Raw genomic sequence first — 26292 nt, 5'->3', positions numbered from 1 at the left:
CCAGCTCTGTGAACACCAGAGACAGCACTTGCCGTGAGCCTTTGCAGCTTTCCTTGCTTCAAATGCTCTGATTTTTCTCATTGCTGAGCATATTGAACAGGAAATGATAACAAACGCAGAGAAGATGCACATTCATTGAAGCACGGAGGGAGATTGTAAGCCAGAGGCATTGAATTTTGCTAGTCAAAGTCAGAAGCCATGGGCAGTTGCGGCAGAGAGGGAATAAGACAGATGAGTTTCCAGAGGGATCTCAGGAGAGAAGAGTCTGAAGGTCCAGGATCTAGAAGCATCCATAGAGCTTTGTGGTAGAGTTCTGCTGGCTGCGACGGTTGCCTCCCACCGCCCCAGGCCCGGCAGGGAGACTCAGGGAGCAGTGTGGACTGGCAGAGTGCTTAGTGCAGGAGCTAGGCGACCCAGGCTTCTGCTTACTCACCTACAAAATGCTATTGTGGTGTCTTCACAATTCATTCAAACACCCCATGTAACAAAAACAGTGTACTCTACTGAAATTTTTTTTTTTTAATCCTACCCTTTTCAGAAAAGCACTAATTGTTCTGTGTCCATGGTGACAGGTAACTCTGCCAGTCTGGTTTAGCCCCACGTAATAGATTGAGGGCAGCTTCTCCACTCCCTGGCCCACCAGCAGCAGAGCCATTTCAGATGCCGGTAGAGGAAGTTGCTCCCATGCAAAGCAAGCCACTTGTTCTCAACTTGCTGCCATCCAGGGCTGAGGTGAGTATGGCGTTGGGGGAGAAGTTCAGGGTTGTGTCATGGGGACAGAATTCTGGCAGAGGCAAATGAGCAGCAATGTGTGCTCAGGAGCGAGTTCCCGCACCTGCAGCATGGCCATATTTACCAAATACAAACAGAGGACACCAAATTCAATTTGAATTTTAGATAATAAATTAGTTTTTGTATACATATATTTCAATAATTGCATGAGACAAACTAAAAAATCAAACCTGCCATCCTGTACTTTCTGTGAAAACCCTACATTCTTGCCATCTCAGCCACCCCTGGGCTGGTAAGATTGCAGAGTCACTGTGGGCTTGGGACAGTGGGGCCATGCTGGGGTTCTGACAGATGTGCCCAGGAACACGGGAGAAGCACAGCAGGACCCACTGGTGGGCTCGAGATCATCTGGTGCGCAGCAGTGTCCTGGAGGTGCCTTGCCTCTGCAGTGTTGGACTCAGGGACTCTGAGAGCCACAGGCCCTGGGTCAGGGCTTGGCTAAGATGAGGTGAGCTTCCGGGCTTTGAGACGGGCCATGAGGACATTGTGGTTGAATGATCCACATGCAGTATTCTCATTTTCATGAAATGCTTAATTCAAGTTCCCTTTCTGCTCAGTTTTTTTTTTTTTTTCAATATCACAGCCACGAAATAACTTTCTTCTGGAGCTCCTCATCATGATACTTAAGTCCCCTTGGGTGTCTGGGAGAGCTGCATCGTGTAGTCTGAGCAGCTGGGCCCAGGAGCAGCTGATGAGAAAAGCAAGCAGAGCAGGGCTTAGAAACACACCTGGTGATGGGAAAATGCCAACCCAGGGACTCTTCTTTTCTTAGCTTCACCTGGCTTGCCTTGGAGACTTCCATGAGGGAAAGACATGGCAAGGGGCCCTGGACACCAGATGGGCTTGGGTTAGAAGACAGGGAAGCATTTTCTGGATCTCAGCTGAGCACCAGATCCTCCATAAGCATATTCAGAGCTGCAGCCTCCTCCCTGCTCCAGGCCCTGGACCCCCACACTGCAGCTCTGGGGGTGAGGGCTGTGCTCCCCAACGTGGCCCACCAGACCCCTGTCTCTGCCTTAGTTCCCAGCTCTGCTTGGGCTTCCCTGTGGAGGGCAAGGTGTGCAAGGAGCCTGGGAAGTCATTTTCTGCCAGATCCAAGCCCACTAAATTCCCCTCCCTGAGGGAGAGGCTGGCAGAAGGCACACCCAGGCAGCTTCATCACCTCCTGTCTTATCTGGGACATGAGCTTGGGGTGGGAGCTGGTGGGAGACCCCCCTCCTACTGGCCAGGCCTCCTGGGCACAGAGGAGCCATTGGCATCTGCCAAGGGTAGGGCCGACTCCCCCGGCAGACCTGTCTACTTATGTCTAGGCTTAAGGGCAGTTGGGGAGACTTGAGTGGGTTTTGGCAAGTGCTTCTCTCCCAAAGCGGCCTCTCCAGGCATTTGAGATTCTTTTCTTGGGAATAGGCCCTCAGTAAAAGCTAAAGCCTGTGGCAAAGGCCTCTTGGATAGAAATGGAGTGAGTGACCTTTGCGGAGGTGGAGCTGGGGAGAGTAATGGGTCCTGGAGGAACCAGGAAGGCAGGTGAACCAGTCCTGAAAAATATCCTCTTTCCCTTCTCTTTTCCCGTTCCTAGATGTCGGCACCTCATCTGAGTCCAGCGCAAGAAGCAGCCTGTAAGGCTTCCCAAAGTTCATTGTGGCCTGAAGGACCCGGGCAGTTCTGATGCTACTGTTGGCACCTCCAGGATCCTCCTGGAGAATCACAGAGCACTTGGTGGCACTCAGCAGGTCTTGGACTTAACCAAGCCCAAATGCCTGCCTCAGCTGCACCCCCTGTGCATCGGCAAGGCTGCCCTAGTCCTGCCTGCCTTCAGGAGCAGACAGAAAGGTTGGGACCTTCAGCAGGGTCCACAGGCTTGGAGACATTTGACCTGGTGGCCCGTGAGGAGCTGGGGTGGACGTGGCCCTGGCTCTGTGACATTGTCCAGTCTTGCAGCCTAGAAAGGGCCTGATATGTGAGGCCATCCCTGCCCTCAGATGAAGGCCCTGCTTAGGACCCGGGGCCACCTGGCCTGACTGAGTGGCCACAGAGCACTTTTTTTGGTGACCAATTCTTAGAAAATAGGGTGAGCACCCACAAAGATGCTCTGTAACCTTAGCTTTTTATGTGCACTTCAGAAGAATGATCAACTGTGTGCTCTCACCCCTGCCACCCTGCCACACAGCACCCTGGGGTCAGCAATGGGGAGATCACGGCTGTAGGCAGTGGAGGGTGTGCCAGGGAAGGCACTCGGCTGGGCCTTGGGAATGGGGCAGGACAGACAGCTGGGCTCCCCTTTGCTCACAGGCCTGGAGGGGGCCATGGGTCAGGGGTGTGCCTGTAGAATGCCCATAGAATCTGTCGTCTAAGTTGGAAATTTTTGTGAACAACAAGGATGCTATTAACAATTATATCAGAACTGTCTAGGAAAGATTGCACTTTATGGTTACCTAAGAATGTGAAGTGGAGTGTTTGGGGGTTTGGCAGTGGAGATGAGGAAATACAAAATAAAGTTGTGGGACAACACAGAATAGACCAGAGTACATGGCCCCTGTTCAGCCTGGCAGCGGGTGCGTGCTCCCATAAGGCATTGGGAAATAAGGCTTGGGCCCTGGCTGTGGTCTGGGGAAAGAAGGGATAAGGTTGGAACAGATTGGGAAAGGCTTGAATTCTCTTGAACAGTGGAGGACATAGTGGGTTCTGGGCACAGCAGCAAGGGCAGTGCTGGGCTTTAGGACGTTCACTCTGTCATCGGCAAGGTGGATGGAGAGAGACACTGCATCTAAGATGGAGAAGCCAAGCCTGGCCACCAGTACAGGGGTGGGGGTCGGGGGACACTGAGCAGGGCATGAGCCAGGAAGTGGGGCGCATTCGGAGGTTTGTTCTCCAGGCTCCTCAGGCCCGGAGCACGGGGTCCTTGTTGAATGGGGAGCTGAAGCTACACTATGCCCCCCTAAGGCCTGGGCTGTGCTGTGGGAGCAGCTTCATGGAGAAAAGTGGCCCTGACAGGTTCTGCTACGGTGTTTCTGGGGGTCACAGAAAGCAACAGCCCCCAATCCAGCTCACCCACACCCCTTAACAAACCAAGCCACTGGCTGTTCCAAAATCCTCCTCAATGGATACCCCATTGGTCTGCCATTGCAAAGTACAGCAGATGCTCACTGGAGCATGTCTCCTTTGTCTGTTTCCATAGCTGAACAGGATGGCTCTCTCACCTGCCACCCCTCAATATGAACACTTGCCAGATGGCTGCAAGCAGGAGACTCCACTTCACACTCCCGAAACCCAGCTATGGAAGTTCAGGGCAGCCCCTGCAGGGTGGGGTGTGGGTCCTGCAGGTGTCACAGCAGGAGGCCTGCAGGCACAGGCTGGAGGCTGTTTGAGGATGTGGGATCCTCATCCGGGAGGGAGGGCTGAGAGGCAGCTTCCATGAGTCCCCTGCAGGCCCCGGTGGCATGGCTAGGTTCTTCTCTGTGTCTGCTGTGCGCAGTACTTGGCCTGATGCCAGTGAACTCCCTTTAGCACCCCATGCCCTTCCTCCCTGCAGTGAGCCAAGAGGACTACACTGCAAGCCAAGTGAGGTTGGAGACTCTTGTTACCCAATGACACAGTAACCCTTTGAGGGGATTGTTGGGGATGGATAGGAGGTGGTCATGTAAATTGCACAGAGCAATCTAACACCCCTTCCAGTTACATTTCTGGAAAAGGCAGGGGGGTGGATATTTATTGCCTGGTACACCCAAGCCCATGGCCCTAAATGATACCAAACCCACAGGCAGGATTTGGGGACGAGGTTTGGAGGCAGAATGAATGCTCCAGCAGCTGGCTCTTCTTTGCTGCCCCCACACGTCTCTGTATCTCTGTACCCCTGGAGCTCAGAATACTTGGCTGTGACACTGGGTGGAGCCTTCCTGGATGTTTGCTGACTGTCAGCCACTTGTCAGATCTGTACCATAGCAGGGTTCTGACTCCCAAGGTCCATATCGCACCTACTCCTGCAGGTCTTACGGCCTCCACATGCTTCACCGGCTTCCACACCACTGCCAGTTCCTGCTCTAAAAGACATTTGAGGCTGGACGCTGTGGCTCATGTGTGTAATCCCAGCACTTTGTGAGGCCAAGGCAGCTGGATTGTTTGAGCTCAGGAGTTCGAGACTAGCCTGGGAAACAAGGTGAAACCCCATCTCGACAAAAAATATAAAAATTAGCAAGGTGTGGAAGATAGCACCACTACACTCCAGCCTGGGTGACAGAGACAGACCCTAACTCAAGAAAAATAAATTAAATTAAATTAAAAATAAATAAAAGGTATTTGAGTCATTCATCCATAAGTTTGTTCAGCATGTGTGCAGTTGTTTATAGATGAGGGCCATGTTCTTCGTGGTCCTCCTCCAACGCTGTCAGCGAGCCCCTCCTGCTTCCCACTCCACGCTCAGCCCCTGCTTCTGCAGACTCACAGTCTCCAGCCCTGCCTTTCTCCCCAGCTTCACCCCCGGCACCCTCTCTGTGTTCTTGGTTCTTCAGGTACACCAACAGTTTGGTTTGCCAAGTGATTTCCTGTGGGTCCTTGCCTGGCTCATGCTATTCTCACTGTTGGAAATGCACCTTCCCTCTTCCATTCTTGCCACCTGATTTCTGTGCATTTCCACAGGAGTCAGTGCCTTGAAGGTAGATAAAGTACTAACTTCAGAGACAGACAGACAGGGGTTTACTTTGGCAAATAGGTAAGTCCCTCAGCCTTGTGAACCCCATTGCCTCAGGTTCTGAGACAGCAATTGGGACATTTCCTCAGGGACTGCAGTGACCCAGTGGAGATAAGAAACACAGTAGTTAGCTCAGTGCCTGGTACATCCTGCAGTGCTTGGTGACAACCCACGTGCTTATTATTCACAGGAGAGCACCTGGCACAGTGCTGGATGTATCCTAGATGCTCCACGCGATGGGCTCCTTTTCAAACTTCCTGTAAGGAATCCTTCCAATGACAGGTGCTGCTCTACAGGTTCTGGGCTTGATTCAGCCCGGCCCTGGCTCACCCACCCAGACAGACCATCTCCTGCTTTCCAGAGTTGCCCGTGGTCCGTCACAGCCCTCCCTCCATCCACACCTTGTATTGTGAGGGAAACCTCGTTAGTCATCCCACACTGTCTTAGCACAGTCGATTCTGTCATTCATTATCCATCCTTCTTACTTGGACATCAGTGGGCTTCAGTGCTGGGCTGGGAATAAGGGGTGTAAAATGAAAAACAGAATAAGAGTAAAAAGCCATATCACAACACCACTGTCTATACAGTCAATATAAAAATTATCTTTCTTGCCTTCCTTTTACTTATTCTGTATGCCTTTCTCTCTGAAGTTACACATTTTTCCTGATTTTTCTCTCCTATGTTCAATGTTTCTGCATGATAGGAAAGCTCTGTCAAACTCTTAGAATAATCTATTATTATGCTTAACTTCCTTCATAGTCAGCTTGATTTAAACAAACAAAGAAACAAACAAAATGGGGTCAAACAAAGAACAGAATATAAAGCAAAACTGCTCTCACTCAGGAGAAGAAGACACCCAAACACAGGTAACCATGCCCATAAGGCCTGTGGAGAAATAGATGAAAACCCCAGAACTGCCTCAAGGAGTTGGCGGGGGTTTTCTGGGTGACTGGCTGCTGAAAGATGGCCGCTGGATTTTCTGTTTCAGTCCCACTATCACCATGGCAGAGAGGGTGGCTGGTCTGTGCTAATGAGTGTGACATGCTTGGTTCTGTGTTGCAGAGGCAACCATGGACAGCTCACAGTCTTTTCCTGTGAGTCACAGCCCTGGAGCTCTGGAAGGACTCATGCTTTGTGCTCTGTCTCAAGAGAACTGCCCTGGGAAGAGCGAGCTCAATGCCATTTGCTCATTTCTGGTCTTAAACCAGCTCCACACACACTGGTGACCTTGGATAGCTGGCTTCACACGGTGGCTTCCCAGTTTACCCCTTGTGAATGTAGGCAAACAGCCAGATATGAGCCACAAGGGGATGCTTGAAGAGCATTTGAAAAAATGTCAGGTGACAACAATCAACCTGTATTAATCCATGAGAGAAGTTCCACTAGAGAAGTGGCTTTGTCTGTCCTATTCATTTTATATCTCCAATAGCCTGGTCAGTGTTGCATAGCAGGAGCTTAAAAAGTGTTTGTTGAATGAATGAATAAATGAATTAAATACTCAATGGATAAGCTTTATGTTCCATACTTTCTGTAAAGCAGTGCTTTACAGAAATGCCCATATGCATTAGCGATAGAGGGGCTGCGTACTATGATGTTCAACTGAAGAATGGATGGAGCAAACTCAGCAATGCCTGCTGGAGAGAAGGACACAGGATCTTGATTGAGGCTGACCCCACTGAGGGACCTTCCCCCAGGCATCTCTGATAAGGTCTGTCTATCCCCATTGGTGTCAATGTGTCTCTGAGTCTCCGAGGTGGCTCCTGAGTCTAAGGAGACCCTCCCTGGCTGGTGACTGTTGTGCTATGCCCTCTGTTCCTCCAAGGCAGCTGGTCAAGGGAAGATGAGTGTCTGGGCTGGGGGCTGTAACTCCAGGGACAGGGGACCAAGAACTAGAGACTTCTGTCTGGGAAGCTCAGAAACAAAGCATTAAGGAAAGGCCTTAACATCCCACCCTTCCAGGAAGAAGGTGAACCAGGTAACTCCTTGGTGATGGCCAGGAACAGTACTGGCAAGATTTCCTCCATGACTGTGTCTTATGGCAGGGCCATTAGGATAATACCATGATATTTTCCACATCAGCTGCACTTCTGCCTCATTTGTGTGATCTGTCAGCTCCTCTGCTCTGGTTCTGAGAAATGGCTGGGTGGGTATAGCAGGTGGTAGTTTGAAAGGAATTAGCACAAAGTCATTTGGCAAGGTCATGCCTTGACTTGCTGGGCCCTTCTCTCCATTCACCTTTGCCCTCCCTCCAGGCTGGAGGTGGCTGGGCAGCAGACATTCTTTCAGGTACAGCTCACCAGACATTCTTTCAGGTACGCTTTTGCTCCTGCCCTACTGTATCTCTGGCCATGACTAGAACTGAGACATTACACTGAGTGCACGTGGACACTCATTTGACAGAGAGCAATGGTTCTCAGAGTGTAGTTCCTGTGCCACCAGCATCAGCATCGTCTGGGGACTCATTAGAAAGGCAAACTTTTGGACCCCACCCCAGGTCTACTGAGTCAGAAGCTATGAGGGGGAGGGCCCACGATCTTCTTTTAACAGGCACTCCAGGTGATTCTGAGAAATGTGGAGGTTTGAGCCATTGCTGAGGAATAATTTCAGTCCTTCAGATGGGTTCCTGACTGAGGAGCTGGGAACTCAGGAATGCTTTCATGGTTTCATGGAGAACGGATGACTTGGGTTACAGGTTTCAGACAAAACTGGGTTCAAATCCTCCCTGTGCCTTTCTCACAGAGGGTCATACCAGTTAAGAGACTATATACACTCAGATTCTCAGTATCCTTTCTTGTGTAGCTGAGACAATATTTTCTACTCTGTTTTCTTTGCAAAATTAATTAAAGGATCAAAGAGGAGATGACAGGAGAAAGAGCTTTGCAAATCATAAAGTATGGCACAAATGTCATTTTCAAAAGGCAATCAAGGGTAGTGGCTTTGAGCATAAACTTTGAAACTGGCCTTCTTGACTTTGAATCCCAACATTTGCACAGTTTATTGTGGTCTTTTGATGAGTTAATTAAGCTCTCTGTGCAACAGTTTCCTCACCTGTAAAATACAGATGAATTCATGCCAACCAATGTAAGAGTTAAATGAATTAATATAAATTAAGCACTTACAACTGTGTTTGCCATATAATAATGTTATATAAAGGTTTACTATTATGATGATTATTATTACTTGTGGCTGTTGTTTTTGCAACCTATGTTCTGATTAGGGCAATTCACACATGTTCTCATCTTCTGGTAACTGCCAGTCCCAATGACCATCAGAAGTACAGGGTTCCGTGCCTTCCTGGTATATCAACAGAAGCATAAGGTGAGGCACCTGGCAGGGCTGGGCTGCTTCTCCTTTGAACGTGGATACTCCTCATTGAGCACCCTACTCCATGCCAGGCTCTGCCACACCACACCCTTGGCCTTATCTCCAAACCTCACAGGGACCCTACCAGGTAAGCACTGTTATTTCCACTTTACAGATGAGAAACCTGAGGCTCATGGAGGTGAAGATACTTGTCCCCTTCCAAATTCTAGCAGGAGGTAAAGTTGGGATATGATTCCAGACCTGTCTGACCACAAAGCCTACTCCACATGCATGCAGACTTCTTATGTACAAATGTGGACACCAATCACTGGAGAAGAGAGGTGACTGCCCAAGGAACAGAACCTATGTTCCTAACTCCCACACATGTGCTTCCTTTGGGGTCTGTGTTTTCCAAATGCTTAAATAGAAACAAATGCCACATCAACAGTTAACTTTTTCTTCAGTGCAGACCCTGTTGTGCTGTTGTGTGGTTTCATTGGTTGTGGTTACAGAGTGTGTTCTTCTCTTCAATACTTCCCTGTGCTCTCTAGAAAAGTGAGAGCCATCTGAGTGGGAGGTAGGCTGGGACTATCTTCATCATCTCCAGAGCTGGATGACCAAGTGAGGTGAATTCCTCTTTCAAGCCTTGATCCTTTTGGGCTTGAGAAGTACATTGGAAATACTAGAAAAGTGTGGCCACCAGGACATTGACATTTAGACTGCTGGTTCTTCAGACATTGAAAAGTGTGAGACTTACAAAAATTAGAAGACTTTCCATGTCCGAGGTTCTGTTTTGGAGAATAGTGATGAGAATTAGCAACTGCACTCTGATAAGTTCATTTCATTTGAGGCAGCAGAAACAGTGCAGCGTGGTCCAGCATTCCACAATCCCAGGGAGCACCTGAGTGCAGAACCAGCCCATCTAGAGTTTACATACACAAACAGTGTAATCCCTTTCCTTTTAACAATGTTTCTGTCTCTCTAATTCTTCATTCATGCATCCATCCATCCATGTATCCATTCATCTATATATCCGTCCATTGATCTATCCATCCATCCATCCATCCATCCATCCACCCATTTTCTGCCCATCCACCCATCCAATCATCCACCCATCAATCCATCCATGCATCCATCTATCCATCCATCCATTCATCCATGCATCCATCCATCCATCCATGCATCCATCTATCCTACATCCATCCATCCATCCATGCATCCATCTATCCATTCATGGATCCGTGCATGCATCCATCCATGAATCCATCCATCCATCTATCCATCCATCCATCCATCCATCCATCCATCCATCCATCCATCCATGCATCCATCCACCCATCCATCCATTCATGCATCCATGCACACATCCATCCATGAATCCATCCATGCCTCCATCCATCCACCCATCCCTCCATCCACCCATTTATGCATCCTTCCATCCATCCATGCATCCATCCATCCATGCATCCATCCATCCATTAATCCATCCATCCATCCATCCATCCATCCATCCATCCATCCCTCCATCCATAGATCCATGCATCAATCCACACATCTGTTCATGCATCCATCCATCCAAGCCCCCATCCATCCTTTCATCCATCCATCCATGCATCCTTCCATCTAACTATGAATCTATCCATAGATCCATTCATTCCATTCATGCATCCATCCATGCATCCATCTATCCACGCATCCATCCATCCATGCATCTATCCATCCATCCATCCATGCATCCATCCATCCATGCATGCATCCCTCTATCCATCCATACCTCCATTTATCCATCTATCCATCCATGCATCCATCCACCCATCCATCCATCCATGCATCCATCCATTTATTCATGCATCCATCTAGGCATCCATTCATAATCCATCCATGCATCCATCTATCCATTCATTCATCTATGCATCCATTCATGTACCATCCATCCATTCATCCATCCACTCATGCATCAGTCCACATATCTGCCCATGCATCCATCTATGGATCCATCCATCCATCCATCCATCCATCAATCCAAGCAAGCATCTATCCATACATTCATCTATGCATCCATCCATGCATCCATCCATCCATCTATGCATGCATGCATCCATCCATCCATGCATCATCCATTTACTCATTCATCCATCTGTGCATCCATGCATCCATCTATTCATGCATCCATCCATTTATTACAACACAACATATTCAAAGGTTTTGTCACTATTCTTTCCTTAACCTGAAACTCTCTTCTTTCAGAGGTCCACATGGTTCATCTCTGCTTGTTCCTTGAATGTGCTCACATTTTCTTTGCCTAGGGAGGCCTTCCCTGACCACCCTATATAAAAATAGAAGCTCTCCTACTGTTCCTCTTAATCCTCCTTATTCTATTTTAGGTTTTTAAATATCATTTTATCGATACACTATATTATTTTGTTTAATATAGAAGGACAAAGGATTTGTTATTTTCATTATAATTTTATTATATCCCATCCTAAAACAGTACTGGGTCTAAAACAAATACTCAATGTACAACTTCTGAAAAATGAAGACGATGAATAAATGAATGTTATAACTAAGTACATGCTATCTTTAAGAATCACCCTTTTGAAAAATTATATACTTAATTCCAATGATGCCACTCATAACGTTTTAAAATTAATAATTGCTTGTGCTTAGCACCAACACATGCTACGCATGTACACACGTTTATTTCTAACTCATGATATGATGCTGCAGGAGAGTGATGTTATCCCCACTGTTAAGACGGAGAAGTGGGGCTTCCCAAAGTCATACAGCTGGTTGATGGCAGGCCCAGGCTTCTGACTCTGTCCATCTGCAGTCAATCTCCTTCCCTACTCAACACTGACTCTCAACCAGTCATCCCAGACTTTCTTTCACACAAGCCTCCCATATCGGTTTTAACAGCTACACACAGAGCCCAGCCCCATCACTCTGTGGCCACATCCAGCTCTTCATCATGTCTGTCTGGCATCCTGATTCCCCGCCTGGTCTGAGTTGGCACCAGATGATTTAGACTATTTCCGAAAATCAAACACCCCATAAAAAGGTAAAACTGTGCCTCAACACAAGACCTAATGTGCTGCTGAGGGCAATGCCAAAGGGGCTGGTCCCCACATGATTATAAGAGTGGCCTTCATAGGGAGGCTTTTGAAGAAAAATGCATTTCAGTGTAAATATTATGCTGTGTTTGTTAAAAAAGATAGTTCCAGACTTTACACTGACTCTGTGTGGTGATTTTCCAAAAACCAACTAAAACAATTGGGAAATTTTCAAGTAAATACTAAAAGCATTTGTAAGCATGTTTTACATATGATTTATCAGCACAATCACAGCCTATTAATTGGCATCAATTCTAAGAATTACATAGAAGACTGTCCATTCCTGAGCCTTATGCCAAACAACTTTCTGGGTTTGTTGTTGTTGTTTGCTTCTTGATACCCTATAATATGAAGGGCCTCACTTGATCAGAAGATTTCATTATGTTGCTCTTGATGGAGAAATTCCTTTTGGTTCAGCAGAACACTTATTTTATGAGCACAAGATATGGCCAAATCCACTAGGGTCTCTGAGCTGGGGGTGTCTAGGGTCTTGCTCTTGTAGGAGAGAGCAACATGCACCCCATTTCCATTGGAACATGACAAGGGCTGCACTAGAGGGCTCTCTCAGCACAGGCAAAGGGAAACAGCCATTGCAGGGAGGAAAATCCTCCTAAAAAAGATGCCGGAGTGGAGTCCTCCATGGCGTTGATACGAATGGGACAGTTAATGGTTATTGAGCCCTTCCTGTGAGCCAGGCAGCGTGCTGAGTGCTTAAACACATGTTCTCATTTTATTCCCACCACCACCTTATGAGGTGGGAATTATGATTATTCACATTTTATGGCTGATGACACTGAAGCTCAACTCAAGATCACTTTGATGGTACCAGGTGCTCCTGGGATTCAAGTCTTGGTCCAGCTGAGCCCAACTGCACTCTTCAGCCCTGCTTTCTGAGCAGGAGTTGGCCAAGGCTGAGAGGGCTGCATGGGCCAGGGTCTGCAGTGCAGAAAGATGCTGGCCACAGAGGGTGGTTGCCAATGAAGATTTGTCATGCTTTCTCTAAGTGCCTTAGGTCAGAGGTCCCTAACCCTGGGCCGTGGACTGGTACTGGTCAGTGGCCTGTTAGGAACTAGGCCGCACAGCAGGAGGTGAGTGGTGGGTGAGCGAGCATTACCACCTGAGGTCTGCCTCCTGTCAAATCGGCCATGGCATTAGATTCTCATAGGAGTGACCACACATGCCAGGATCTAGGCTATGTGATCATTATGAGAATCTAATGCCTGATGATCTAAGGTGGAACAATTTCATTCAGAAACACCCTCCTGTACATGGAAGAACTGTCTTCCATGGAACAGGTCCCTAGTGCCACAAAGGTTAGAGACTGCTGCCTTAGCTGACTAAACACATTTAATCCTTAAAACAGCCTACAGAGAAAACACTGTCTCCAGGTAACAGATGCAAAACCTACAGCACAGAGAGATGGAATAGTTGACCTCAGTCATCTTGCTAGTAAGGCAGGGCCAGGTTTCAAACCCTGCTGGGTCAACACCAGACCCTGGCTCTGAGCATGGGTCTCCCCGCATAGGTGTTTGGGAAACAACGCACATATCTGCGGCATGAATGGAGTAGTGTGGCACACTGCTGTGTGCTGTGCTGAGTGTCAAGACAGAAGGGAAAGTGGGTGTGGGGGAGACTTTGTCCAGTGGGCCTGTGCACTATGCCCATGAGCTTAGACTTTACTCTCAAAACGAGATCAGAGTGGGGTGCTGAGGTATTTGAAGTACCAGGGTAACATGGTCAAATTTGCATTTCAGTGAGATTCAGCTGGATATCATGGAGAGGGCAGGCTAATGTGGATAAGTTTAGACACAAGACGACCAGCCAGAAGGCTGATGCAGAGCCCTGCCTGCCAGGTGAAGGGAATCTGAGCATTGGTGTATCAATGAGTAGGAGGAAATGAGGGAAGGGAGGCAGGGATGGGCTGTCCCTTTTAGCACATTGGAAGGGCTCACCCTTAAAGATGATGAGAACTGGCTTTTTGGCAAGAGCTCAGTCTCTGTAGCAGAGGGGAGGCAAATAAGGTCACATTCATGTCTAAATTGAAGACGACTCAACTTTCCCCTCCTATCCTCCCTTAGTTAACAGGAGCTCAGCCCTTTGTAAAATTTATTTTCTTGGGACTTTCCTGAGAGTGTCTAGGTTTCCTAGATGACTGACCAGTGCCCATTCTCAGCCTCCTCTCCCCCTAGTGACCTTCCACTACAAAGCCTAGGAAGGCACCCACTCAGCCTCAGAGCTCAGGTTCACCATGCGACCCAACACTTAGCCATGAGATGCCAGGGAACATTTGCCTTTTTGATAAAGAAAAATCCCTTCTCCTCCCTCAACTTCCCTCCGCCTTGAATGAGGAGGTAATGTCCAGGGCCATGGCAACCATATGACAAGAATAGCGGAAGAAGTCATAGGAATTGCAGAGATTTGGATCTGAGGCCACTGAGCCACCACCTACCCTCTGAGTTTTCATCATGTGAAAAATAGCATGTGCTATTTGTTTAAGTTACTGTTGGCCAGTGATTATTTCATCAGCTGCTGAAAGCAGCTCCAACTGATGCATGTGCAATGCTCCTTAACCCTAGGCTGTCAACACTCACTCCTGCGGCCTAGACTGGAGACACTGGCCTCACCTCCTACTGGTCTCTGAATGTCATATCAAAGAACAAGGGATGTTCTTGAAGAAGGAGAAGTCTTCCTTTTTCTGTTTGTGGAGGAGAAGGGTCCCTGTGTAGGGTTGTTTGGGACTCACTTCTACTTCACCTGCAGACTTTATTTTCTATCCAAGCTTATATCCAGTAGGGGGTCACTGGGTCCAGGGAAAGGTAAGTAGCAGCTGTCACCTGGGCTTGAAGGCCACCATTTCTATCCTGCCCACTCCTGCTTAGAGAATTTCCAGGCAAATTACAAGGGCCCTGTTAGTGTGAACCATCAGTCTTCCTGTGTGTATGATTATGCAACCTTGTGCAGTCATCTCTGAGGTTCTCACCTGCATCATCTCTCAGGGTCGTTGCCAGATGCAGAAAAGTGACCACACATAAATCACCTTGCGTGGGTCCAGGATGTGCCTGCTATGCACTGCGTGGGGGCTTCATTCTTGGTCCTTTCTGACAAGACCTTTTATAAGATCAGGTGAGACAAATTCCTGAGACACCAAGCAGGAGGTGCTCCTTCTTCCTGAAAAAGGCTTTGTCTATCCACATCAGAAAAGACCTCATTTGGCTGATCCAAGCCCTCCACACTGGTTTTTATGGCTATTTTCTCTGGCTTCTTTTCTAGCAAATGTAAGACAGCCAGTCTCCTGCACAGACAGTTGATGATTTCGTGTAGCGTGAGAGAGAACTTCCAGTTATTATAAGCATCTGTTAAACTCCAGTCCAGTGATCTTTCTCAGTAGTATTTTAAACAGAATTGAGGCTGAGCCTATCCCTCCAAATGCAGGAAATGAAGCCTCCTCCCATTTCCTGAGCCACTGCGCAGGCTGCCCTTGTCACCTACTGAGACAGTTCTTGGCCAAAGCTCTGAATTGAGTCAATCATCCCCATGATGAGCAGAGAAGCAGGAAGGACCGTAGATACTGGCCCACTTGTTGGAGAGATGGGGGAGTGAGATGCCATTTGAACCCCTGACTGGGGGCCAACCCAACACAAGCAACAGCCAGAAAGGAAGCACTCTTGGCCTCCTGAGAGACTCAGCTTAACCCCAGTTGTTTCTCCTTTTCAAGATCAACCTTCTCCGGGAGGCACATCCACTTCTCAGTTTGGACCAAATTCAAACCTTGCAGAGAATGCAGCCACGTGGCCTTTTTATTTAAATCCAGATTCTAAGCTAGTTTAATCCCACCAATCCGAAGAAAAGGCATCTCCCTTTTCCTCTCGCAGCCCTCCTGGTTTGGAGGCCCTTTCTGATGCAAAGCCTCAGACCTTCTTGCAGCAGTGCGGGCCAGATGTAGACAATGCCTCTTTGGGAACCATTGAATAGTGCATTAGGGGTGTTTGAAACATTGGCTCACTTAGAGCTCCACGGAACTCCACACTACACTTGAGAAATAAGATGCTCCTCTGCCCTCGCAAATATGCTTCCTGTCCCTCATATTTAGTAACTACCTCTAATAGGCTCTCTAGAGAACCTGGAGAGTATGTATCTCTGTCTCTCTACATATTTAATATCGATAGGTGATAGACAGATGATAGATCATAGGTAGATGATAGATGACTGACAGATAATGATAGATAGGGAGATAGCTAGATAGATAACAGATATATGGATTTAGATGTAGATATAGATATATAGACATATAAATATAAATACAGATATAGGGGCTGGAAATTCTGAAATCTGTGAAATCCCTTGACTCTTGCATGATTCTGAAATTATGGGAAAGAGTAAGGAGAAGAATGATCTGAGGAACTCGGTACTATTCCCCAGCTTCATAGAAAATGGAACAGCCAGGCTGTCCTTGTATGGGCTGAAGATTCCCTGGACACAACACATTCCCTGGGCCTGCTGCATTTCCCTTACAATACCTCTGTTTGAACGGACTCTCCCTTACATAGTTCTCTCTTTTGACTGTGAGGCCTTGGTGTTACAGGGGTTGGATCTCTATGTAATATCCCAAATGCCTTTGTCAAAATCAGCAGTGAGACTATGCCCCATTGTTATGGCACACAGAATGCCCTGGAGTTAAATCAATAAAACCAGAGGAGTGTAATTGGATCTGAGTTTAAATCCTGGTTCTGTTTCTTACTACCTGGATGACCTTCAGCAAATTCTTTAACCTTTCTAAAGCCTCAATTTTCTTCACTCTATGATGACATTGGAATTTCTTTAGGCTTGTTGGGAAGAGTTGATATCATATAAATAGTGCCTGATGAAGAGATAACAGGTAACAAAATTCAATGAAGCACTATTCTCCCTACTGTCACCACTCATAACAAAGTATGTTAATCTAAAAATACTCAAATCTAAAACTGCTCATCCCTTTTTTTCTCTAGAAAACAGTTAAACTTCCGGCAAATGTGCTTGGCTCTTTGTCCTTGTGATTCGGTTCTGCTCACTACAGTCCGCCATAAGCAAGTTCTTGTCACTGCTGGGCAGGGCAGTGAAGGAAGGAGCAGCTCTCCATGTTGAAGTCCCCAAATCCTCCACACAGACCATGACTGCAAGCCCCTCACAGATGCAATGTGAGCAGAGCCTCTGGCACTTGCTTCTATTGGAAGGAAGCTCAGACACATGTATGATGTTTAATTAAAGCAAGCATATATTCCTCAGAAAAGCTGATGCACGACACTGCCTCTTTGTTTCTTTTGTTCTGATATTCACTATATTCATTTCCTTTCTTAGTATCAACCTTCATGTAAATGTTTTTATTGTGAAAATGAAATAAGGTGAGATATAAATTAACTTAGCACATCAAAATAATCCTGATTATATACATCAATCACCAGCCAATCCCTGGATTACTTCCCCTCTAGATGTCGTGGCATCTAATATATAAATAAATATATACTTATGTTTGTATATATACACACAAGCATGTGTCAGCAAGCATGAGGATGCCTAAGCTTCCTGTTTTGTTTTTCCTAGGCCCCTGCTTGGTGGAATCAGGCAAAGTGTTGATTTGGGTAGAGACTGTCATAACCCTTCGCAAAAAAAAGATAATGCACTCAGTCAACAGTTACAACGATATCACCTGTGCTCACAGAAATGATTTCATATCAGAATAAACATACTTAGAGAAAGGCATACACACGGTCTGAACAATAAATTAGGTTTTGATCAGCAGTGGGAGAAAACACTGAAGGAAATGGTGAGATGCAGCACATATCACCCCTTACTGGGGCTCCACTTTTCTACACTTCGGTGAGATTTCCTAGCTAATTGTCCTGACAACTCGATTGGGCTCTCTAAAATGGGATCTTTCCCATTTTAACACCAGATCTGGGAGATTTAGTTGCAAGTCTAATTCACAAATTACCTAATTGGCCCTAGAATTTTAACATACATTCAGCTTTAAATTAGGAGGTATTATTTTCTCAAAATGCACAACCTAGGGACAGGCAGCTGACGGTGTTAATTTAGAGCTAGCTGGTGTGAGTGATGGTCTCTCTTTGTTCTCTTGGCCTTTATTTTATGCTCATGACTTCATCATGACAACACGGTACCTCCAACTCAATATTATATCTATAATCACAGCAGAAAAATAAAAATATATTTCATTAGTTTCAACTATTTCTTCAATTTGGAAAAAAATGTTCTAGACCCCCCAATAATCACATACAATTCAATAATCTGAAAAATGACACATCACTACCCCTACTGTCAAAACGGCTTAGGAAAATAAGTATTGAGTTTTCCAGACCCTATAGTGAAGTGAAAAAAAAAAAAAGTGTTTGTGATTGCCCAATTAGTGAGCTAAGTACATTGACTGCCACAGTGATAGACTAGGAATAAAATTTGAGTCATTAAATACAAATTTTATTCTCCCCTACCTCCTCCTCCACCACACACATACGTACTTTTCACTGCAATATTACTGGCTTGTTTTCTGAATCCATATCTACCATTTTATAAAATATGTATATTTTCAAAGAAAGACCATTTTCCATTCCAATTTGCTGCTATTTTAAAAACAGGCTAAGTTACCTATCTAGGCAGGGCAAGGTGTAATAGAAACTCACCATGTCAAAATCAGGACCCCTTGTTTTTTATCCTGACTTGGTAAGAAATGGAAGATTTTTGCCTTCTCTATACTTCAGATTTAGCTGTAAATACAAAGAAGCATTATATTCTACCTACTTAAACAAGATGTAGTTTGTGTGATATATTTATAAATGGATTTAAAACACTGTGTATAAACACTATAGATTGGAGTGATATGAATACCACCATCCACTCCTACATACAATATCTGCACACAGCTCCATATCTTAAAATCATCTTAATATGCATAATCCATATTAGAGCCTTTCTTCATCCATTTATATGTTTAATCTGAGTAGGAAAACATCTTGCAATTTCACATCAGGAAACAACACCTCTCACAAAACACACATTTTTCACAATTTCAATTAAAATCCAAATAGCTTTATACATCTTGCTTTGTACAGCCCATCACTTATGCAACAGCCTCATTAAGAGTCTCTTAAAGTAATAACTGGCATGATGCTCTCACCTCTCTTCCATCATCTTCCTCCCGCCAATAGACCCAAAGAGAGGAACAGGTCTGTAACCTGAATGGAAAAACTCTAGTGACCTGAAGATATTGGTGCACATTTCTGGGAGAAGTGGGCCTGGCTGAGGGATTATTTAATAAGAATGTCAATGAATAGTTCAAAATAACTGATTCTGAACAAGATTCATTGTTTTCTCTGGCTGTGGATAAGAAGAGTTTCAATATAGCAATCAGGGCCTCCAGACAAAGTCTGCTGGTTGAAAAGCCCAGCCTGTCCTCAGCCCTCAGACTAAGGCCCAGAAAACTTCCTGGGATGAGGAGATGAACAATAAAGGTTAATGAATAGGTTTTGAGCATCTCAGATAAACTCAATTTCTTCAGGGTTAGGGGCAGGTCAGAAAGGATGATGGTGCTGAGGACAGAGAAGAGAAGCAAAGTGTTCACTTGCCCACCTAACCATGCCCAGGCTGCTACCTTTCTTGGTTAGAATGCAGTGTTGGTAAAAATTGGAGACTCCGCATGTTCTGACTTCCCCCTCCTGCTGAGGTGAGGGGCCTTCTGGGTATTCTGCCACTTAGAAATGCTACTTACCAACTTCGATTAAAATGCATGCATGGGGCTGGGCACAGTGGCTCACACCTGTAATTCCAGAACTCTGGGAATCCGAGGCAGGAGGGTTGCTTGAGACCAGGTGTTTGACACCAGCATGGAAAACGTAGCAAAACATCATCTCTACAATTTTTTTTTAATTAGTTGGACATGGTGGCACACATCTACAGTCCCAGCTACTCAGGAGCCTGAGATAGAAGGATTGCTAGAGCAGAGGAGTTCAAGGCTCCAGAGTGCTACGATTGTGCCAGTGCACTTCAGCCCAGATAACAGAGTGAGATTTCAACATAATAACATAAAATAAAATGCATGAATGAATAAACAAATGTGGTTTATTCATATAATGGAATATTATTCAGCCACAAAAAGTAATGAAGTATTAGATACATGCTATAATTTTTCACTTAGCATAATTTTCATCATGTGTTCCTTATTTGAGCATAATGTGCACAAAATTAGACCCAAAAAATCAAGTACTATATTATTTCATTTATCTAGAATAGTTAAATCCATACAGAGATATGAATAGTTTCATATCTAGAATAGTTAAATCCATACAGAGAACTAATTAGTGGTTGCTAGTGTCTGGGAAGAAAGAAGAAAAAATGGAAAGTGACTAAGGGTAAAGGACTTTTCTTGTGAAAAGATCATAAAAATATTTTGGAACTAGACAGAGGTATGATTGCACAACCTTGTAAATGTGCTAAACATCATTGAATTTTACACTTTAAAACTGTTCTTTATGTTACATGAGTTTTACCTCAGTAAACAAACAACAAAAATGTTAGTGTCATTTACCTCAACAAGAAAACACTGTAGGGCTCTAATCCAATATATAGCTAACCTGACATCGTGGGCAACTTCTACTGTGAATTCACTGTGCCTTCCACTGTCTTCCATGGATCTGGCCTGAGGATGTGTTCTGGGAGGCTATACACCTTGAAGACTATGAGCTATGTAGTGGGAGAATAGTGTAATGTATCGGGTTGGTGCAAAAGTAATAGCGGCTTTACTACTACTTTCAATGGTGAAAACCACACTTACTTTTGTACCAACCCATTTTCCCTCCAGCTCCTTCTGTCAATATTTAGGCCTATGTTTGACCTCGGTATGGTATAAAACCTAAAACTAAAGCTACAACTATATGATGTGCTGCCTTGTCATTTGGTGAAACCACGACAGCTCTGAAGATTCCAATGCAGTTTTGGCCCCACTCTGACTCTGTGAATAGCGCCTCCTAGTCAAACAAGCCTCCTTATCAAGGGACTAGGCACAGTTCTTATCTCTGAGACGAGGCCTTATGCTCCCTGCTAGCCTGCACAGTCACACATACAAGCCAAATGGTCCTTCCCTGGAAACCAGAGGCATTCCATCCTCTTGCGACTGAGAAGCCTGTCTTGAGCAGTCTTTGGCTATGCTGTCTGTTCCTAAGTTATAAACTTTTGGCCCATTGCTTAAGAGTTGCCTGCTTTGGGGTAAAGAACACTGGGATCTCTTGTGTCACTGATACCCACAGTACAAATGAAGGTAATAGGTGCCTCCACAGATGCTAAGGGTGGCAGAACAAGGCCTTAGCAGGAAACTCCTCATCCCCATGGAGTTCTATACTTTATTGGCAGTGACCAAGGCCCTCATTTCCCTCCCCAGAGTGCCTAATGCTGAGCTCTTGAAAAAGCCATTTGTTGGAATTTTCACCTACCCTGCAGGCCCTGAAAAGTTGGCTTCATTGAGACATAATCAACTCTTCAAAGAACTCTTATTAAAGTACAAAGTAGCAAATGGGTCTAATGCTGGGTGTCATTGTGGTCAAGGGTATTGACTAGTCTTGAATCACATTCATGCTTCCTGGGGACAAGCATTCACTGTGCCAATGCCACACAGTTCCCTCAATTGCCCTTATTGGTCATAACGAGAGACACCTTGTTTTTGACAACTGCCCCACCATGTGGCCCTCACCCTCCTGGTCTAGTACCCACTTCACTCCCTAGGGAGATAATTCTACTTTCCAGGAGTCTGAATGAGGCTGACATTCAGCAGGACTGGTTTTGCAGTGTCACCAAGAGCCTGCTGGTAGAATGAGATGTCGTAAAGAAGCTGGTTCAAACCCGTGAAAACCGAGATGGCAAGGAAAGTGACTTCTGGTTGTGCTTATCAGACACTAACTGTAATACATTAGCAAACTACAGGAAACGCCCAACAGCGCATGGCAATTTACAAATGCCGTGGCTACATGGGAACGTTACCCTATATGGTCAAAAAGGGGGAAGAACCCTCAGTCCCAGAAATTGCCCACCCTTTTCCCAGAAAATTCATGAATAATTCACCCCTTGTTTAGCATATGATCAAGAAATAACCGTAGAAATAGCCAAATAGCTGCCCTGAGGGCTGCTCTGCCTATGGAGTAGTCACCCTTTAGTTTTTTTACTTTCTTAATAAACCTGCTTTCACTTTAAAGTTGGCTTACTCTTTAATTCCTTCCTGTGTGAAGCCAAGAACCCATGTGGCCTCCCAGGCTGAACCCCAACTTTGGGGTTTGCCCTGTGAGATCAGAAAACACCATAGTTTAAACTTAGGTCAGGGCATAAAGGTGCCAAATATAGTGTAAGGTCTGACATTAAGTTTCAATAAATAGTATGTGCCACCTTGACATCTGGAACTAGGAGGGCCTTGCATAGCCTGAGCCCACGTTGCCCACCACCACCACCCTGCTCTGCTTATGCAGGTAAGGTTTCCTAATTACACAAGCTACCTTGTCAGGAAGATAATTAGCAGTCCTTGCATACTTCTGAGTAGCAGCGTTTAATTCCTTGCCAGCCCATAGCATTATTTAAACAAGCCAGTCACACTTTCCTGCAGGAACCAGGGGCACCTCACCCTCTTGCTACTACAAAGCCTGCCTCTCTCCTCGTTCACTGTGTACAACCCCCATGTGGCCCTGCATGCGTCGTGTGTCCTCCTGCCTGGCTATGAGTATGTTACTAATCAATGGCCATGGGTCTCATCTGTCCACTTCCAGGCCACATGTTTGGCCACACCCATAACCCTAGAGTGGGAATTCCTTCCTCAACAATGGGGAGAATAGAGAGTGGCTAAAACTCCTGGATAAGTCATTTTACTTCTCTTATAATTAATATCATGTTTTTAGATCCAGTCCTTAGATTTTATCCAGGAATATTCATCAGAATTATCTACGGAAATGTTTAAAAGTAGCAGAGCAATTACCCAAAGGCCAGCGATTTGGATGTGAGGGCTCTGGAGTGGGCTATGGCTGCTGTATACTTAGGTGATTGGTGATTCTGGTGGTCAATTAGGTTGATAACCATTGGTCCACTTCAATGCTCTCAACATACCCTGTGCATATGAATCACCTGGCAATCTTCTTTAAATGTATATTCTGATTCAGCAGCACGGGGTGGAGTTTACACCTAAAATTTACAAGCTCCCAATGGCTGTTGCCGCTGGTGGTCTAGTTACTACATTGTCTATAGAAAAAATATAGACCAGTGGTTCTCAGCCTTGGAAGGGTTTCAGAATCACCTGGCAATGTTTAAAAATAATTGATACTCAGGCTATACTTTAGATTAATTCATCAGAATTGTAGACATAAACTCATATGTCTACATTTTTATCAATGTCTCCAGGAAATTCTGATTGCATGTAACATTTAGAGCTGGTGGTCTAATCACTAGCTCTAAATTTTATAATCACTGCCCTAAAGAGCCTTCTTAGGCATATATTTTCCTAATTACTTCTACTGTTCTCCTCATAAAATTTTAAAGAACTGATATATATTATGTATCTGTCTATGTACTGTGGCCCTTTAGAGGGACACGATCCATTGTAATATCTAAATTTTTTCATCTCTAACAACCAATCTCTCTCATTGTGGGCAATACTGACCCTATTGAGAATGCATGGCCTAAAATGACAATCTTTGAGCACCATTTCAACTCTCTGATCCTTTGACTATGATCATAACTAGTGAAATCCCCAGAAAATAAACAAAACAATCTAGAGAGACTCTATGATGTACAGGAAGCAGAAACTGTTTTCAGTGTTGCAGCATCTAATGAGAAGGGGCTCTGGGACACCCCTATCACATATTATCAACATGTCTTCCTTGTAACTGCCTGGCATGGAAAGCTCTGTCCTCTGTTAATGCCTCTCATGTGTGTGTGTGCGTTGAGGGCGTGGGGGTGTCTTCCCTCATGGGGTAAGGTTCTCGTGGTGCCATCACACAAAGCCCCCCTGCTCTGACCGATTAATGTGCCTATGACCTGTGGCAGCCAATCAGATACTGCATTTTTGTAATCTGAGTTTTGAGTTTGGGGACAGAAAGAATGGCCAGGGTGAAGCTGTATTCACCCTGTGACACCCTAAGAGGACTATCATCAGTGTCTAAAAGTTCAGCTCCTGCAGCCAGTGTAGTATTTTCCCTTTCTAAGTCATCCATATTTCTCTTTCATCAGCTCCTCCTGATCTTTTGCAAAGGTTTATTTTTTACTTATTATTGAAAGTGGCTTTGTCACCTACAACCAAGCAACACTAACTGATATTCTCTGTATGTAATATATAACCCCATATGATTATGTTCAATCTATATTTTAGTATTTTTAAAATAGTAATAAAGGAATAGAGCTCACCTGGATGGTAACCCCAGGCCCAGGGAGGTATCCTCTCCCCCCGCACCTTTGCCTCATACGTGGCCTGACTCTGGGCACTCAGACAGCTGATAGCTGATTGAAGGACCAAGTGACACATACATGAGAAAATAACTTCTTCCCATGCTGAGTCAGACATTCTATCAAAACTTGCTAAGGCCAAAATTGAGACAGGCAGAATATTTAAACAGCATCTTCCTCCTTCCCTCTTTTCTAGTTCTCTGGTAGCTTTTTCTGTCCTCCATTTCCAGCTTCCTCAAGTAAAGTAACACATATGGTAGGCCAGTCCCAACATCATCACTAAGAGGCATTTTTCCATCTTCCTTCTCTGTCCTTCTCTCTGTAAGGCAGCAAATAGGCAACCTGGGATTGGACCAAGCTTAGGACTCAAAGGCCAGCACAAGCCCTAGCCTTACTGCTCTCAGACTCCAGGCTCTGTTTCAGAGTGGTGATCCCAGTTGTGAGACACAGACTGGGTCAGTACCATTGATCTCTAGGAAAAGCTCAAGGCTCCTTGCACCTCTTCACCTTCCTCTCATTCTGCCACGACCCTGTCCAGCCCCTTTCTCCAAAACATACACTCATTATTTTTCTCCAAGGATGAGACTAAAATCTAAAACTAAAAGTCAATGATTGGGGTCGTTCTGGTTCACATGGCCTCTGACATTTGTCCCCTCCCTTTTATAAGAGAACCCTTAATCTTAACAGCTGCAGAGAGATAAAGATCCATCTTCTGCAACTTTTTCAGGCTGAACAGGGACAATGCTATTCCTGCCTAACTGTTAGGGTCTCTTGTGTTCAGGGTAGAGCGTACTCAGTCAGAAAGCATCAGTATGGTGAGGGCCATCCATGACTCTTGAGTTTCAACAAGAGGTGACAGCTGGAAGATTAACAAGTGTTTAGTTTAAGAAAACATTCTGTAAGCTTGTTTTGTATTTCTACACAAAGAGTATAACAGCAATATATTCTACAAGAGTAAAGCAAAGTTATTCCAAGTAAACTAAATTAGAAGGCTTTTCATGAACTGGGTAACTGTTGGAACAAAGCTGATATGGGGTGGTTAGCTGATTGTAATGTGCTGAGAATTAGAATATTGATCTGGATCTTTACATTACTCACCCCTCTTGTTTCTTCTGAACAGCAGTCAGAAATCACTGGTAGATTCACAGGAATAAGCAGGGTTAGGCTACATTGCAGAAACAAACGTAAAAACAACTAATGAGACTAGAATTTAATAACAAGTGTACCATAGTTCTTGAAACAAAATCTTTCTCTCTCAAGTTTCTGATTTTTACTAAAGACAAATTATGGTAAGACCGATTTGTTTAATTATATTTGGTATGATTATTTGTATAAAGTGCAGCAAGAATAATTATTTTTCACATAAGTTCTTTTTAAATTGGTTTTGATGGAACTCTGTTGCCTAGAAGAATCTCAGATAAGACTTTGTAAAGCCAAACTCAGCCATGGGTTTGTACCCTCAAATATCTATGAGTTGGGTAAATTTCTTTCTTCTTGAGGTTCCAAGATAACTTGCAGCTCCTGGACCTGTTTGAAACTGACATTCTTTACTTAGTACAGGTCAGAAACCCTGTACAGGGGCTGTTGTAGGTAAGGTATGAGGCCAGTTTCCCAAGGGACTTATATCGGCTCTGTAAGTCAAGTTGGATTCCTTAAAGGAAAGAACACCACACACCATTCCAGTCAAAGCCTTGGTAAAATAACAAATTTCTCCAATTGTGTCCTGTTACAAAGGAAAACAGATTCTTATTGCACTTATGCAAATAACTATATTGCCCCAAATTAAGAATACTCACAGTTGCCAAATTTTGGAGGAATCAGGTAGAGAGAAAAAAATATGCTCCAAATTTTGTTCACAGGAGTATACTTTACTCAATTGCTAAAAGCTGTAAATAGCTCAAAAGTTTCCTTGACTCTGAAAAGCAAAACCAAGGATCAGCGGCATTT

The 26292-nt window shown here is 45.0% G+C and overlaps 1 long non-coding RNA gene across 1 annotated transcript; it reads right to left on the bottom strand.

The window, feature by feature from the left end:
• Positions 1–967: 967 nt before the first annotated feature.
• On the bottom strand, positions 968–26292 carry LOC131383680 (uncharacterized). The gene is made up of 5 exons (XR_009213880.1): positions 26142–26292; positions 25444–25510; positions 18561–18644; positions 5878–5989; positions 968–1480 (listed from the first exon to the last, which is right to left on the bottom strand). It is a non-coding gene; the product is annotated as an uncharacterized LOC131383680 (long non-coding RNA).

Source organism: Hylobates moloch, unplaced genomic scaffold, assembly GCF_009828535.3.
Source record: "Hylobates moloch isolate HMO894 unplaced genomic scaffold, HMol_V3 SCAFFOLD_6, whole genome shotgun sequence".
Lineage (NCBI taxonomy): Eukaryota > Metazoa > Chordata > Mammalia > Primates > Hylobatidae > Hylobates > Hylobates moloch.
This window is presented reverse-complemented; position numbering and strand designations above follow the sequence as displayed.